This window comes from Pongo pygmaeus, chromosome 4 (assembly GCF_028885625.2).
Source record: "Pongo pygmaeus isolate AG05252 chromosome 4, NHGRI_mPonPyg2-v2.0_pri, whole genome shotgun sequence".
In the NCBI taxonomy this organism is placed as follows: Eukaryota; Metazoa; Chordata; class Mammalia; order Primates; family Hominidae; genus Pongo; species Pongo pygmaeus.
The window spans coordinates 175698962-175713002 of NC_072377.2; the positions used below are offsets into that span (position 1 = coordinate 175698962).

Here is a 14041-nt window from a genome sequence, read left to right on the forward strand (position 1 = left end):
GGACTGAAGAGTTCTCCATGTTTGCCCTTTAAAGTGACTTAAAAATAATCTTTATGAATTTCTTCATATACAAAATTTGTACTTACTCATTGCAGCAAATTTAGAAAATACACATAAGCAAAAAAGAATGTAACAGCCATCCATAACCCTAACTCTCAGAGATTACCACTATTAAAATGTTTATTATCTAAGAGAGAGATGATATAGACAAAGATGAGACAGATTGACCCAGAGAAGATGGGTACATGATAGATATTTTCTGTTTTGTAACCCTTGCTTTTTCTTGCACTTCTAGGAATTTTTCTGAGAACTAATCTGAAATCTGCACAGGGTCCCCACGTCTCTGATCCTCATCCCATTGCCTCCCACCTTCTTGAACTTTGCTTCAATAATTATCACACCTCCTTTGCATGTTTAATCTTCCCCCTTTTAATGACAACTACCAAGACTTGTTTCCTAGTGCAGAGTCATGAGGTAACTAAAATAGGAATAAAGGAGAAAGTTACTGATCAGCTAGAAAAAAAGTCTTGGCTAGGTGCGGTGGCTCATGCCTGTAATCCCAGCACTATGGGAGGCCAAGATGGGCAGATCATGAGGTCAGGAGTTCAAGACCAGCCTGGCCAATATGGTGAAACCCTATCTCTACTAAAAATACAAAAATTAGCCAGGCATGGTGGTACGCACCTATAGTCCCAGCTACTTGGGAGGCTGAGGCAGAAGAATTGCTTGAACCTGGGAGACAGAGGTTGTGGTGAGCCGAGATCACACCACTACACTCCAGCCTAGGTGACAGAGCTAGACTCTGTCAAAAAAAAAAAAAAAAAAAAGTCTTAGTCCCAGGAGATTTTCTCCAGCCTTATCAAATTCTTGATACTGTAGAGTCAGTTCTGAAGCTGAGTCCAACTCAGCCCTTGGCTTTCTAAAGGGGAATTGCCAGGCCCCCTGGTATTCCAGCTGAAACCTCAAACATCCCAAATTGCAGGCTCTATTAACTGATAAGGAGAAACCGACTTCCTTCCCCTTCCCATCACTTGTAGGGAGTCTAGGGTCTCAGGCCTATGTCACAGGCCCTCAATTGCCATGAGCCAGCAAGGAGAGGAAGGACACAAAGCCAGCAGGTAGAGAGCTGGCCCCGCAGAGCCATCCTCTGTGAAGCCCCAGCAAATGGGAGGGACCAATTTTGTTTCGGTTTTCCTAAAAATAACAAGAAGACTGTATTTTCTTTGCTGTTGGCTGTCTCTAAAACTGTTAACATGGGTTCCCAGCCTGGCACAATGTGGTCTATGCCTGCCTCCCACTCCTCTGAGCCTTGTTCCCTTCATCCCAGCCTCCAGACACACCTGTCTCCTCTCATCTCTAGAGCAGGCCTAACTTCTTCTCCCGCGGGCTCCTTGTAGAGGATGTTCCCTCTGCCCAGAACGCTCTCTCTCTCACTCCTCACCTGTTGGTCCCCTTCTCCTCCTTCTGGGCTCAGTGTCAAGGCCACCACAGAGAAGCCTTGCAGTTATGTTTAGTTCTTCCTGTCTAAGTTCACATGGTAACCCATGCATTTCCTCCATCGTACTTTGCTCAACTGTAATCAAACATTATTTTTAAAAAATCATTCCAGCCTGGGAAACAGTGAGAAACCCATTTCTACAAAATAAAAAATAAAAATTAGCTGGGCATGGTGGCATGTGCCTGTGGTCCCTGCTACTCAAGAGGCTGAGATGAAAGGATCACTTGAGCCTGGGAGGTTGAGGCTGTGGTAAGCCATGATTGCCCCATTGCACTCCACTCTAGGCAACAGAGACCCTGTCTCAAAAAAATGTTATTCATTTAATATCTGTTGCCACCACAGGACTGATCCCTCCGTAAGGGCAGAGACTGTGCATGCGTGGAACTGTGATTTATAAGCACTGGCTCTGGAGCCAGGTTGCCTGAGCACGGAGCCAGCTGTGCCCTGCAGGACACCTGTGGCACACTTCACTCCTGGGACACATGAGACATGCACACAATAGAATGTTCACATTTTACTAGCCAGTGCCAGTCACAAAGTCCTACCTAATTTCAAAGGGGTAGAAGGTACACCCAACACGCCTCAGGAAGGAGGAGGACCAGAAATTGTTGGTGACAAGCACAAATGACCACCCCAATACAATATTTTGTTTGGAAAGCATTTTATTCCACAAAAACAACATTACAATAAACACAACAACAAAACACTGGTTGCAGTAGAACCAACTTTCCAGACCTATCTGCACAGCACAACCATTATCCCACTCAAAATGTCATGTTTTTACCCAAAACATTAAAATTTTAAAAGCAATTCCAACCCATAGCTTAAAAAATATTCCAACCAGTAATAAAAGGAAAAGCGTGCCTCCTCCTCCCAACTTCCCTACCCCACAATCCCAAGACATTATCCTTATAGGTGAAAAGGGTTTCAGGATTTGAGATGCAGGCTGGGAGGTCTGAGAAAGCTTCCCATACAAGACATGACTTCAAACTCTTTCTTGCATGTGATATTTAATTTTCAAAGACTCCTCTGATCCAACTTAAGCTTTATGGTAAATCACCTTGGGACTTAAATGATGAGAAGCACTGTTATCTCACAGTGAGAAATTCAGAAGGACTGGGAGTTCCAAGTCAGAGCTCTGATCTGGAAAGTTCCATCAAAGCATCACTCCAGGCTTAGCGGTCACCACCCACCACCCACCACCTGCTAATGTATTCACAAACTAACTCAGCTAATTAATCCCAGCTCATTCATCCTCTCAAACTATGCAAGTCTTCCAGCTGGCCCTCCGGCTTGCTGCCCTGGCTAATGGAGTGTTATGTGGGCTCTCTGTAGGTTGCACCTTACTTGCAGCCAAGCAAAGGCACTCATTAGGAAGCTGAGCCCCAGGGCTCCCCCATGAGTGGGGAGGAAACTCATGAGTGCCTTCTATATGCCAGCGCTCTATCTGCAGGGGTTCTTTTGATAGCAGCAGACTGAGAGATGATGTTACTCTCCCCTCTTTCCTGTTGTTGACAACTGAGACTCAGAAGATGGAAGTGACTTGCTCAGGTCCACCACCTCTTCAGCTGCGGAGCTGCGACAGGAGCCTTTGTTTGACTTCAAAGCTCACCATCACTCCTCTCTCACTGATGCTCAAGTGGGCTATCACCTCGCCTTTCCAGAGCCTTCCTTCACTATCCTAAAACAGCACCTCCCGAAATCACCACTAAAGAACTTATTCATGTAACCAAACACCACCGGTTCCCCTAAAAACCTATGGAAATAAAAATTAAAAATAAAAGCAGTGCCTCCCATGACCCATGTCCCTCCAGTCCCATAACTCTGCTCTATTTCCATTCACAGTTCCATCCCCACCTTTATGTCTTTTGTTCACTGCTTTATCCCCAGTGCCTAGAAGTGTGCTTGGCACCTAGTAGGCACTCAGTAACTATTTGACGAATGAGTTAATAGGGTTGTGAAAAGAACGCTAGATTACTGGAAGCATTCATCTGAGTTTAATTCTGCTATGCTGGGAATCCAGTGTGCAGCCTTGGATGAGGCCAGTTCCCTCCCTGGGCCCCAGTAGCCACATCTGTACATTTAGAAGGCAGGAGAAAAGCCACATGTTCTGTGACTTATGCAACTTGTTGCCCAGAGTGGAGGCTGCTTTGATGCTCAGAAAAAAGAAACAAACATGGAAATGCTAAATGGGTGGCAGAGAGCTCGAGGGAGGAAGGAGATGGGGAGGGTACTTTTGAAACAATTTGGTGTCTTCCCTCCTCCCACCTCAGTACCAATTCTCAAGTACGGAAAGTGAAGGAGACTTGTATTAGTGGAGTTTGGTCCCTGACTTGTTATAGAGACACAATTACAAAGATACAAGAGTGGGCCCAGCAGAGACCTTTAGGGTGGTCCCTTGAGGTTCCAAAGCATCTGCCCATCAAGCAGATGATGTGATTAGTCTCTGTGACCTCAAGGATGCCTCCTGAAATTGCTGATTCAATTTCTCCTAATAAAATAGGAACAATAATTAGCTAATAAGAAATCAACAATGAAAGCTATGAGAGAATTAAGTGAGATCATGTAAGCAAAGTACATGTCACAGTGCTCTGCAAATAGGCAGTGCTCAGAAGTGTCACCTTTTCTCTTTCTTCTCTGAGCTTCAGTCTTCTCTTCTGTAAAATGGGAATAATATTATGCATACCTCACAGGAGTTAAGCAATGTGAAAGTACTCTGTAAAGTATAAGGCTGAAATGTACCGGGCTCAGAACCTATAGGTCTGTTCCATTCTCAACACACGTGATATTAGCAGCACAGTACATTTAAGGACACAGCTTGATTCTTTAATCACAGGGCATCCTGTCTTCACCACGTTGCTTGGGACCCCCAAAAATGAAGTTCTGTCATGTCTCTAGACCACCACAAAACACATAAAAGTCACTTAGGAAAACATGGCAGGAGGCAGAGGAAAGGAATTGTTGAACAGGGACTGCAGATTCAGGTATATAAATGAGTGATGATGACTCTAACAAACAGCTCTTAGTCTTAGTGTTGGAAATGTAATAGGGAGTAGAGGGGACTGCGGTTTAATTGTTGCCATGTGGGAATGTGGGCCTGGCATGGCCATAATTTCAGATTTCTAAAGGAAAGCCAAAAGTTCATATTTTTATGTGAAATAAATGTTGATAAAGTTCACACTTAAATGAAGTGAAACAGACCAGTGCTGGTGGTTTACACCTGTAATTCCAGTGCTTTAAGAGGCCGAGGCAGGAGGATCACTTGAGGCCAGGAGTTCAAGGCCAGTCTGGGCAACACAGTGAGACCCCGTCGCTACCAAAAAAAAATTAATTTAAAAAATAAAAGAAGCAAAACAACAGTACCCCGTGGGCTTCCAGATTGTGATTTCTGAACTAAACTCTCAGATTACAAAATTACCCACTAAATTAGCCAAATACTTTCCAGATATTCCCTGGGCCACTGTCTCGGGACTCTTAATATATTTTCCAATTAGTTCCTTTTAGTGCTACACACTTTTAGCAAATAATGAGCACTTACTAGTCACTTTCTATGTGCAAAGCAGATATTAGACATCACAGAGGGAGTGAGACACCGAAAACGAAAATAAAACAAAAATAAGCACAAGACACAATCTCCCCCTACCCCACCCTTGTATATGAAAACTGTGACACCCAAAGGTAGATTTTGATACCTGCCGGGTGATTGCTAGAGATGATAAGTACTTTGGGAATTTGGACAGAGAGAGCTTTTTTTGCAGTGGTCTGAGAGAGCTGCCCAGAGGAGATGGCACTTATGCCATGTTTTAAGGGTGGATAGGACTGGTGCCAGATGATCACATGCTCTGGTAGACAGGAGTCTGTGCACCAGTAGATTCTGGGGCTATTGCAGAGGATTCATGACAGGAAGTGTTGGGGAATCATGCTGGAAATGTAGACCAGGGCCCTAGCATGGACTCTTCAGCGCCAGCAGGAAAATCTAGGCTGTGTCTTGAAGGTTCCTCAGCAGGAAGTTGCGGGGTTGTTGTGGGGTGAATCTGACGGAAAGGGATTCCTCCTCCTCCTCCTGCTTTCTCCAGGATGAGGAATCTAGGCACCAGCCCTGGGGCCCCTCCAGGTCCCTCTCTTCACCTCTTGTTTTTTATTTCTCCTGCCATACAACCTCTTTTTTATTTAAAATAGATTTAAGCAGGACAGAGCCCCCCCATCAAGGCTATTTTCTTGCAGGTGGGGGGATGCCTTCATGGTAATGATGTAGACCCTGAAACAATATAGAGAGGCAGCAGGGCTTGGAAACAGGCAGTATTTCCTCTTTTTATGATGGTTTCATTTTACATTTTTATTGGCCCTTCAATGATTGCTCCCGGGCTCTCTGGTGGGATGTGAGATGCGCTGACATTTATAGAAATCAATACATTAATAAATCACGAAGTTCATAATGTCTGATTTGCTTCTAAATGAGACAGAACTATTATTGCCATGAAGTTGCACATAAAATATGCCCAATTGTGATGTATTGTGTAGTCTAATCAAAGGCATTTGAGTGAATAACCTTTCCCCAAAAGAAGGAAACAATCAAAGCTGAATAACTTCATTAATAATTCAAGGTGTGTCTGCCAAGGCTTCATTTATTAAGTGCACAGTTAAAAGGCTTCAGAGCTGAGTCCTGGAGAGGATAGCACCTTGCCATCTTCTCCCTGCCTCTGGGCAGGCAGATATACATACATTCTCAGATGAACTGACTGCAATCCTTGCATCTAGAAGCTCATGTTCCAGTGGAAGGTAATGCCCAGTTGACTTCTTCAGCTAAGAGATGGCCTGTAACAGCGCTCATGGACTGTCCGGATTCTTAAGGGCAGAGGACACAGAGCCAGGAAATGTCTTTAGTGGCCGTCAGTTGTTATGTCTGTTCACTAATGTTCCAAGTCCTATACTTCTGGTGTCCACCACCCACAGACCCCCTGTTCTGTTCCACGGACTGAGATGGTCAACAGTCTTTCATCTAGAGGGTTGTGTTTGCTGGTGGCCATTACCTTTAACATAAAATGATCATATTTACTTTATCCTATTCATGTCCAACCTCAACTGACAATTGAGTTGTGTCTCTGACAATAAATAGCAGAACAAGGAAATATTCCTATACTGAAGAGAAACACAATTAATTAACTAGATCCATCAGGAAAGGCACAATCATGATTGAGACAGTGTTTAACAGATGTGACTATTGGATTCTGTTGTTGAGAATGACCCTTAAAATCACAGTCAAAATATACGACAAGATGGAAATAACATTTTTGAGCACCTACTATGCATGTAGAGCATTTTACATACCTTATCTCACTTAGATTTACAGCTACAAGGTGGGTATGATTCTAGCTTGAATTAGTCTAATAACCATATACCTCTTAGAGGCAGTGAGATGATTAGATCAATTCTAAAACTATTACCATGCTCTCTGAGCTCACCAAGACAGGCAGTTAATACAAGGAAACATTAATACCTAATCCAGCAAAAGCTCACATGGCCAGCTTCCATTATGTTCCTATTTGTGATTATTCTGTATCAAGCACAGAAATTTATGTTCACACGAACAGCAAAGAAAGGGTTTATTAGTGTGGATTACAGGGCCTAAGCCTACCCTCTGAAATTGGTTTTGGAGTCTTCAGCACACTTGTTTGGGACAGTTAAACATATGCCAGCTATTCTAAAACAGTAGCAGTAATGTGATAGAGCTGGGTCATACCGTGCTTCCCAAAGTATGATCACTTCATTTCAACAACTTCACACTAACAGCCTGAACTGGCCGTGAAGGGAATATTTACAACAAGGAAATTGGAAAATTGTATCAATCAGGCTTTTCCACCCTCCCCAAGAGCCAGTTGTCAGATATTTACCAGCCCACCAAAGCTAGCTCTCTAATCAGAAACCATCACTTAGCAAGTTGTCAAATTATCTGCAGAGCAATGAACTCGTCTTCTTCAGAAAGCAGGCCGAAAGATATGCTGTTCACATCTCAGCCTGACCTGAACCCAGTGAGTTTCCATCAGGAGAAAATTCTATGCTCACTTGAGATAAAACTATTCTTGTGCCAATTTTACTTTTCCTTTGAGCAATTCCTTCAACCTCTCTCTGCCCCTTCATTTTTCCGTCTTAAAACTAAAAGTGCCCTTTCTCCCTGGACACTCCTCATTTGCAATGAATTGTCATTTCAGCCCCTCAGTCAAGAGGAGTAACTAAAATCCCACCCGTGTTAATCCTCTTATTTCCCGCAGAAATACTGTAGACCCACTCACCCTAGGCAACATGCCCTCTCTCTTCAACGCAGGTCATCAATTGTTCATTTACTGGCTATCTCCATGTGTTGGAACTTCAGAGTGGTGTCCAGCTGGGTTCAAAGGAGAAACAGTGGGAAGTTTCTCTACTGCCACCTGAATTAGATGAGAAAGAGTTGTCTACTAAAATACACTAGCTGGTGGCAGGATTGGGACGTCATTTGACTAATTGCCTCCTAGAGCTGCAGAGACTGCTGGAACTACCTAAGTAAATCATCAAAAAAAAAAAAAAAAATCATCCCAGGGCACTTTTTCCAGACAAAAAGGTCTACTTAAAACATCCTCTAGAGATCTGTGCCTGAAGCTGAGCTGCTGCAGTGAAACTGACATTTCTGCCTTGCAGCCTGGCCATGGCCTTAGCTGGACTAGAATGCTGCTGCAGTGGTGAGGGCACGTGAGAGTCCCTAATGTACATGGCCTTGCTCCTTGTCCTGACACATCTTTTAGGACTGCTTTCTCTAGTGCTGGAATCTAGATAATTCCTTTCCCAGCCGTTTGTTTCTTCAATCTTGGAAAATATCTGGATGAATGTAACACTGTCACACACAAACAGAATTATGACTTATGTCACATTCTGTGTAGTGATTTTGTTGACTTTTAATAATTGCATTATGTTTGTGACCATTAATTTCCACCATTGCCCTGCTCCTGAGAAGCTGCAAGGGCCATTTGACAGTCCTCTCCCCACCCACCTCAACATTTGTGCTGACCTGAAGGCCATATTAAAAACACACCCATTTGGAGAGAAAGAGCTGTCTACTGAAATACACTAAATATTGAGGAATTTCCAAGTCATTTGATCTTGAAAACTCTATCTAATGGAAGTAGAAACACTCAAAGATTTTTTCTTTTTTTAGAACTCCTTTTTTCAGGACACTTTCAGAACTGAGGTATATAAATGAATGAGAAATGTATAAATTCAATTTCACTTAAAAGGAGCAGGAGGGGTTTCAAGATTAAGAGAACAAATGCTTGAAGCAAAACATGATTTGAGTTTTATTGAACTGAGAAGACTGAAAAAAATGAGTGGAACACTCAGAAAATCTTTATCAAGGCTCAGCTGAGCACTCCTGGGGCTCATTGTTAAGTTTATAAAACTCAGAGCTGATGAGTTGTATGCACTGTGTGGGTCTGAGTGGGCTTATGACTCCCCTCCAAGCCTGGCTGTAAGAATCTAAGACTTAAAGCTGAAGGACCAAATGGGACTTTCCATCCCATCCCCTCTCTGCTCCACGAAAGCACCAATGAGGATTTTTGCCACTGATTATATTAGGGAACGCTGTCAATCAAAAAGATGATGCAAAACTCATCCAGAACAAACCAATCAACCATGTTTAAGGGGAAGAAAAGATTACATCTTCAAATGCCAGCATGCCATCATTAATACAATATCTCATGTAGTCAATATAGTTCAGGCAACATTGAAAATGAAACACTGCAAATACTAGGAATACAATTTCAAGAGGAAGCACAACATTCTGTGTTTTTATGCACACAGTCCTGTAAATTATTTGCAGCTCAAGTATGTCATGTTCTTTTAAATTTTCCCCTGGGTACAGCTTGAACAACTTCCTACAAGTGTTGCTATGTTATATTTTCATTATCATTTAGTTCAAAATTACCATGATTTAATTACCAGGAGGTTGCTTTTTTGATACATGAGTTACGTAGAAATTGAATTAGGCTGGTCACAGTGGCTCCCGCCTATAATCCTAGCACTTTGGGAGGCTGAGGCAGGAGGATTGCTTGAGTTTGAAACCAGCCTAGGCAATATAGTGAGACTTCATCTCCACAAAAAAGTACAAAAAAATTAGCCAGGCATGGTGACACATGCCTATAGTTCCAGCTACTCAAGAGGCTGAGGTGGGAGGATTGCTTCAGCCTGGGAGGCAGAGGTTGCAGGAAGTGGAGATCACACCACTGCACTTCATCCTGGGCGACATAGCAAGACCCTGTCTCGAAAAAAGAAAAAAAGAAATTGAACTATATTGCTTGATTTCCAAATATTTTTGAGGATTTTCTAGTTTTCTTTTGGCTATTGATATCTTGCTTAATTCCACTCTGGACAAAAACAGTCTAAATAACTTCAATTCTTTAAACTTTTTTCACATTGGCTTTATGGCCCAGGAAATGGTCACTTTTGGTAAATATTCTATGTGCACTTGAAAAAATTTATAGTATTTTATGATTGCTGAGTACAGAGCTCCATACATCTCAATGAGACAAGTTTGTTAATTATGTTGCTCAGATCTTCTATATCCCTATTGATTTTTTGTCTGTTTATCAGCTACTGAAAGAGGTATTTTTAAATTACTCCAATTATGACTGTGAATTTATTATTTTTCCTTTTATCAGTCTTTGCTTTATTTGTATTTTGAAGCTACATTATTAGTACATATTAATTTAGAATTTTTTTTTTTTTTTGAGACAGAGTCTCGCTCTATCACCCAGGCTGGAGTGCAGTGGCACTATCTCAGCTCACTGCAAACTCTGCTGCCCGGATTCATACCATTCTCCTGCCTCAGCCTCCCAAGTAGCTGGGACTACAGGTGCCCACCACCGCGCCTGGCTAATTTTTTGTATTTTTAGTAGAGACAGGGTTTCACCGTGTTAGCCAGGATGGTCTCGATCTCCTGACCTGGTGATCCACCTGCCTCGGCCTCCCAAAGTGCTGGGATTACAGGCGTGAACCACCGCGCCTGGCCAGAATTGTTTTATCTTCCTTGTAGATGGGCCCTTTTACATGAGAATTCTCTATCTTTAGCAAAGTTACTTGCCTTAACATCTACTTTAGCTGATGTAAACATAGCTGTGCCAGCATTTCTTGATTTGTGTTTGCATGGTATATCCTTTTCCATCATTTTACTTTTACTTTCTGTGCCCTTATTCTTACAAGCAGCATTTAATCAGGGTTTGGTTTATATCTGATGATTTCTATCTTGTATTATAGATTTTCTATTTTTTAATTTTTCAGCAGTTTTACTCTGATGTTCTTATAAGTGGTTTTCTTTATGTTTATCTTGCTTGAGGTTTGTAGTGCTCCTTGACTCTGTGACTTGATATATTTCACTCATTTTTTAAAAATTTTCATTTATTAGCTCTTTAAATATCGCTTCATTATCATTATTTATCTCTTTCTTTTCTGGGACTCCAATTATACATATGTTCAAACTTTCCATCATGTCTCATATGTCTCTTATGCAAGCTTATCTGGGATTCCATTCTTTTTTTTTTTTTTTTTTTTTGAGATGGAATCTCACTTTGTTGCCCAGGCTGGAGTGCAGTAGCACAATCTCGGCTCACTGCAACCTCCACCCCCTGGGCTCAAGTGATTCTCCTGCCTCAGCCTCCCAAGCAGCTGGGACTACAGGTGCGTACCACCATGCCCAGCTAATTTTCATATTTTTAGTAGAGATGGGATTTCCCCATGTTGGCCAGGTTGGTCTTGAACTCCTGACCTCAAGAGATCCACCCGCCTCGGCCTCCCAAAGTGCTGGGATTACAGGCATGAGCCACTGTGCCTGGCCTGTGATTTCATTCTTTTCTCTCTCTGTGCATCTGTCTGTGTATCTTTCTATTGACCTATCTACCAAGTCATTTATTATCTCTTAATCTGTGTCAAGCCTGCTTTTAAATTGGTCTGTTTAATTATTAATTTTGGATAATATATTTTTCAATTCTACAATTTTTAATTGACTTTTTGTATATATTCTGGTTCTCTGGTGGAATTATCTAGCTTTTTGTATATTTTCTTAAGCAAATGTTCACCATTATTTTAAAGCCCAGATATGATTAATCCAATTATCTAGATCAGCTGTGGATCTATTACTATATTCTATTTTTTCTCTTAGTCTTATCTCTTAATCTGCCTGACACATTTTTACTGAAGGGTGCACATTGGAATAAAAAATGTGTCACCTATCTGGTTGAGTCTTCAGCTTCAGAAAGGTAATAGAGCAAAGGCAGATAAACTTAATCCAAACAGGGACTGAGCTGTTTTCATGCAGGCTGCCTTGGTAGCTCTCCAAAGCCTTCAAAAATGATGAGATTTTTAAAAAATCCTTTTTATCCAGTTGTTCTCAAGGGATTCTAGCCCTGCATAGGAGAGCTCACCACTCCTGGGATCTTCAGCTTCTATGCCTTTGCATATGCTGTTTCCTTGCTCCCTCATTCTTCAACACTCAACTGAATTATCACCACCCCTTGAAGCCTTCTCTGACATCCCTTCTAGTCCCAAGTCACCCAGGAGGCATTAAGAGCTTCCTCCCCTCAGCTCCCAGTTCTAAACCATGTCAACACTGTTTTGAAATGATTTGCCAATGAAAAATTCTAGACCAGCAACCCACAACATCCTTCCCAAAGGTGTGCTATATATGGTACATGCTGTATGTTCTAAATGTCAAATTCATTGATAATAGCTAAGAACCAGGAAACAAACCATCGTTAATTATGGCATCTCTTGAAAAATCTGAAGATCTGGACTCACTGGGCTTAAATGACTGCATGATAACAACTGGTTGAGTAACAACTGGTTGAGTAACAACTGTTTCCCTTTCATGGAGCAGTTACTCTCCAGTTCTCAGTTTCCACCACTCTCTATAGTTGTACACCCATCATCTGTCCTCATCTGAATTACCTGCCAATGACTACTGGCATTTGAGTTTCTAATCCATGGTCTATGTTTATGCCTCTTCACCAGTCTGAGAACTCATGTAAACAGGTATTATGTCTTTTCATCTCTCTCCTAATACCTATGACATTCCTGGCACACCAGAGCATGTCAATGCTTCTAAACATATCTATATTAAAATGCTACCAAAGCATTCAGGGCAGTGAAACTATTCTACATAATGCTGTAACAGTGGATACCTGACATCATGCATTTGTCAAAACCCACAGAACTGTACAACAAAAGCATGAACTCTAATGTAAACTATGGGCTTTAGTTAATATTTACATAGCAATGCTGGTTCATCAACTGGAACAAATATACCACACCAATGCAAGATGTGAACAATAGGAGAAACTGTGAGGGTGGAATATATAGAAACTCTCTATATTTTCTGTGTAATTTTTCTGTAACCTAAAATAGCTCTAAAACTAAAGCATATTTGTAAAAAATAAATAAATACAAATGCCACCTAACCAGAAGGATCAAAGGGGCAACTAAATCCAGCAAAATAAGTGTCTCACATGGAATACAGGTCAGGAAATGAGTGAAAACACTCCAATGGATGCCCGCCTATACGATCACTTTGAAGAGCAGCAGGAAAATAAGCCTCTGCTGTCTGAGGTTGCAGAGTGGGGGACAGAAGAGAGACTAATACACACTCAAGATGGTGGCTGAGTTGCCTTACACACTCATGGTCAGGGGTGCTTGCAAGACAGGCAGAAGTTCAAATAAGAGCCTACAGAGGAAATCCAGGCCGACCACGAAATAGACCCACAAAAGCCAGCAGGAGAGTGTCTAGTGGAGCTCCCTGGGACCTTGGACTCACCCAGCTCCACTGTGCCATGGATAATTTTCCAGGTCTGGTATTTTGTCTTGTATTTTATGTTCTGCATAATGGGGGACTTGGCCGGAATCCACTCTGCCACACATCCTAATGGGCTAACCCTCTTCTGCAACTACCCTTTTCCTTTTCTGCATCTGGTTACTAATCAAGCTTAATGGGGGAAGAAAGAATCAAAAACTTGTAGACTGTAAGCTCCAAGAGAGCAGAGAACAGAGCTGTTTTATTCACTGACTTGTACCTAGTAGATACTTCATTGACAGTTATTGAGTGAGCAAACAAATAATCCTACAAGATATGCAGCTTCCAATCACAAAGAAGCAGAGAGGGGGAATGGGGGCCTCCTGATTGTGGAGGGTATCTTATAAGCCACTCCTCAGTCAAACATGCGAGTGTTTCCAAGGACCCATCCAACATCGCACATCTCTGCCATGTGCCATCCCATCTCTGCAGGCTGCATGACTGCATGGCTGAGGGCATGTTCAATGAGCCCCTGCGGGAGCCATGGGCACTGGGAGGCAACCCACTGCTCTTGCCTGTTCTGACCATGGGAAAAGGACAGGGAGCTTAGCTCCAGCTCTGCTACCGAGAGGCTCTTCACATAGTCAAGCTGGACGACGTGGACACCTTCAGAGCGGCCTCTCTCCATTGATAATAAAAGTGTGTTTTGCTTTTCGATGAATGGATTTGGTAAAATGTTT

At 42.2% G+C, this 14041-nt stretch overlaps 1 protein-coding gene across 5 annotated transcripts in view; it reads left to right on the forward strand.

Moving 5' to 3' along the window:
* Positions 1 to 14041, forward strand: part of KCNIP1 (potassium voltage-gated channel interacting protein 1) — a 382861-nt gene that overhangs the window by 342468 nt on the left and 26352 nt on the right. The gene's annotated exons all lie outside the window — the stretch shown is intronic.